The sequence below is a fragment of the Chrysochloris asiatica genome, unplaced genomic scaffold, assembly GCF_000296735.1.
Source record: "Chrysochloris asiatica unplaced genomic scaffold, ChrAsi1.0 scaffold00585, whole genome shotgun sequence".
Classification (NCBI taxonomy): Eukaryota; Metazoa; Chordata; class Mammalia; order Afrosoricida; family Chrysochloridae; genus Chrysochloris; species Chrysochloris asiatica.
In genome coordinates, this window is record NW_006409103.1 from 102762 (window position 1) to 107324 (window position 4563).

Here is a 4563-nt window from a genome sequence, read left to right on the forward strand (position 1 = left end):
AATGAGTCTTCCTCCAATCCTTAAACCACATTTTTCTTCATAGAAAGCTTCATCTCTCATACTTTGGACATATTGTCAGGAGGGAACAGTTGCTGGAGAAGGATGTTATGCTGGGTAAGATGGAGGGTCAGAGAAAAAGAGGAAGACCCCCAACGAGATTGATCAACCAGTTGGCATCACTGATGGCATCAAGTGTGGCAGCGGTAGTGAGGTTGGCCCAGGATCAGACACTGTTTTGTTCTGCTGTGCATGGGGCCGCTATGAGTCGGTTTTGACTCAATGGCACCTGACAACAACAACACAACAAGCTTGCAATATTTTCATTGTTCTTAGGTGTCATTGAGTCACTTCCAACTCAGAGTGACTCTGTGTACAACAGAGACTAACATTACTGTGATAGTTCAGGCTGTGTCAACTTGACTCTTGCTAGCATTTCCAATGGTTTAGCAGTTGAGATGCAGCTATCCCTGTGATGTGATCTTAGAAGAGATAAAAGTAGAAAAATGTGCAGAGAAGGAGAGGCCTACTACCACCAAGAGAGAAAAGACAGGAGTGGACCGCATCCTTTGGACCTGTGGTCCAGTATTGTGAAGTTCCTAGATCCAAGTTAAGATTAATTCTAGAAGTATGGAGATCTCCAAGGAATATTGGTACTACAGAGGCTGAAAGGAGACATGTACCTTTATCCAGAGACATCAAAGAGAAAACCTTCCCCAAGAGCTGGCAGTATGAATTTGGACTTCTAGCCTCCTAAACTGTAAAATAATACGTCCCTGCTTGTTAAATACATCCACTTGTGGTATTTCTGTTATAGCAGCATTAGATAACTAATTACCAAGTCCTGTGTTGTCATTGATGTTGTTGTTAGGTGCCATTAAGTCATGACCAATTCATAGCAACCCTATGCACAACAGAAAAAAGCACTGTCCAATCTTTTGCCAACCTCACAATCATTGTTAAGCTGGAGCCCATTGCTTTGATCACTGTATTAATACATCTTTTTGCATGGCTTCCCTTTTCCTTAGAACCCTCACTTTACCAAACATGATATCCTTCTCCAGGGTCTGATCCACCATGATACTATATCTGAAGTTTGAAAGACAAAGTTTGGCCATCCTGGTTTCCAAGGAGCATTTTGGCTGTACTTCTTTCAACACAGATTTATTTGTTCTTTTGGTAGTTCGTTGTACTTTTAATATTCTTTTCCAACACCATAACTCAAATGCATCAATTCTTTTGTTGTCTTGCTTATTCACTGTCCAACTTCCACATGAAAATACCACGGTTGGAATCAGGCTCAGCTTAGTCCTCAAACTGACATTTTTGTTCTTCAGTACTTTAAAGAGTTCTTGTGCAGCAGATTTGCTTAATGCAATGTGTTGACCCAGACCTGTGCCAGCCACAAAATCATTGTTATTTTTAAGTCTATTGTTGCAGAAATTGTGGCAATCAACCTCTTTGAATGTCTTCCTATTTTACACTGACCCTCTAATTTTCCATAACCCAAAATTGAACTCACTATCCTCCAGTCAATTCCAACTCATAGTAACCTTCTAGTGCAGAGTAGAACTGCTTCATATAGTTTCCAATTTCATAGTTCAGACCTCTGATCTTTCTGTTAGCAGCCCAATTATAGTTCCTTGAATTTACTTGATATGGATTTTCTATCAAAAATCTTCTTAATTCCCACCAAGACATATGAAGTCAAATATCTGGCTGACTGATTGGAAGAGATACATATTTGTGCTCATTTCAAAGAGAGGTGACAACTGAATGCAGAAATCATCAGACAATATCTTTGATATCTCATGTGAGTAAAGTTTTACTAAAGGTTATACAGAAACGATTGCAAGCGTACATTGATAGGAAACTTCCAGAGGCTCAAGCCGGATTCAGAACAGGACAAGGAACAGGGAATATCATTGCTGATGCCAGATGAATCCTAGCTGAAAGCAGAGAATTCTACATGAGCTATGGACAACATTGCAAAATATGAATACTCCAGAACACTAAATTCTACTCATGAGGAATCTGTATATGGACCAAGAGGCAGTTGTTCAAACACAACATAGGAACACTGAATCGTTTAAAATTAAGAAAGGTGTGCGACAGGGTTGTATTCTTTCACCATACTTATTCAACCTGTATGCTGAGAAAATAATCCGAGAAGCTGGGTTATATGAAGAAAAATGTTACATCCGGTTTGAAGGAAGACTTTTGAATAACTTACAATATGCAGATAATACAATCTTGCTTGCTGAAAGTGAAGAGGAGGTAAAATATTTACTGATGAAGAGCAAAGACCACAGCTTTCAGGATGGATTGCATCTCAATGTAAAGAAAACAAAAATCCTTACCACTGGACCAATAAACACCATTCTTATCAACAGAGAAAAGATTGAAGTTGTCAAGGACTTTACTTTTCTTGGATAACCATCAAACTCATTGAACCAGTAGCCAAGAAATCAAATGATGTATTGCATTTGGCAAATCTGCTGCAAAAAAAGTTTTTAAAAGTATCAAAGTGCAAAGATGTCAGCTTGGGGACTAAGGTGAGGCTGATCCAAGCTATGATATTTTCAATAACCTCACATGCATGCAAAAGCTGGATAGTGAATAAGGAAGCCCATACAAAAATTATTGCATTTGAGTTATGGTGTTGGAGGAGAATATTGAAAGTGCCATAGGCTGCCAAAGAACCAACAGGTCTGTGTTGGAAGATGTGAAGCCAGAGTGCTTCTTGGAGGCCAGGATGGCCCAACATTGTCTCTCATACATATGGAAATATTGTCAGGAGGGACCAGTAACTGGAGAAGGAGATTATGTTTTTTAAAGTGGAGGGTCAGAGAAAAAGAAGAAGACTCCCAGCGAGATGGATTTGCAAAGTGGCCACATCAATGGACTCAAGTGTGGCAACAATTGTGAGGTTAGCACAGGACCGGGCAGTATTTCATTCTGTTGTGCATAAGCTCTCTATGACTCGGTACCGACTTGATGGCATCTAACAACAATAACAACAAAGTGCTGTCTAATTGATTCCAACTCATAACAATCCTGTGTATAGTTTCTGAGCAGCAGCTGATGGATTGGAATTACCAACATTGTGGTACACAGTCCAGTGCTGATCCTACATCACCATACCAGAAGTCTAAAAATGATTAGGCAGCAACACCTGCAAATAAGGTATACAAAACTCTATTTTGGGATTGGTTAGTGTTACCATCCAATAAGTGTAAAAGGAAGCATTTTAAGCTGATAGAAAATATCTAAGGACCGTTAAGAATGAAGAGCATAAGTGAAGCATGGAAAACAGTGACAGCAGCAGAGACAGCAGAGGCGGTGGTATAGAGAGACTGAACAGCTTCAGATTCTTGACTCATGGGCTGTTTAAAGATGAGTGCCTAAGGGCAAGAGACTGACTTGAAGAATGTGCCCTTTGGGCATTTTCAGGCTGGTGAATAGAACTTCTGAGCAGGACAGAAGTCAAGGGACCACATGGCTGAGAAGACGCAGAGAAGAGTGAGGTGTGCCTGTAATATGGCAGACAAGAGGCATTCCTGACTGGAAAACTGCTGTGTCCTGAGCTGTTTGATTCTGAATCATACCCTGTTCTCTACCCCATAATCATGAGTATCATTATGAGTTCTGTGTGACCCTTGTAATGGATTATAAAACCCAAATGTCAATCAGAGAGTGCTGTGGGATGGATGATTAAGAATAGGGTAAAGAAGGTTGTAGGGTGAAAGCATGTCTGATCCCACTTCATAGGAATCAGAGTAGGACTGAATTTGAGTTTGATTATCTTTACCCCTTGTGAAGTCAGACGTGGCCCCACATGGTTTCTATACGAGTGCTTAACCACTGTACTCTCAGGTATCTTTTTGTTGTTGTTAAGTATATACACTATATACAAAACAAGGGAAAACTACCAGATCCTGTGCAATACTTATTTTCTATTAATATTATAATTACTATTTCAATAGTTTTATCACTTACAAGCAAATATCAAGATGACAAATGCATTCTGTCTTGATATTGTTTCATTAAATTTACATATACAGCATTCTTTGATTAAAAATTATAACTATTTTTTTCTTTCTTTAAAGTTAGATTAGAAATAAAATACATAACGATAGCTTCCCCTTCTTGTTTTTTTTTTTTTTTTTTTTTTAATTCCAGCAATCTAACTTGCTTTGAAATAGGTTTAAATTAAATTATATTTTTAAAGAGAAATTATACATTCGCAAACTTAGATTTTCACTGCCTTTCCTGTTCTTGTTATTAGGTTCTGCCAAGTTTACCTAATGATAGTGAACTTATATACACAATAGAAAGATTCCTAGTCCTGTGCCATCCTCATGTTTGCTATTATGCCTAAACCCATTGCTTCTGCCATTTCACCAATCCATCTTTTGAGGGTCTTTCTTTTTTTCTGTTTGTTGTTGTTGTTGTCAGGTGCCATCAAGTCGGAACCGACTCATAGCGACCCCATGCACAGCAGAACGAAACAATGTCCGATCCTGGGCCAACCTCACAACCGCTGCCACACTTGACGCCATCAAT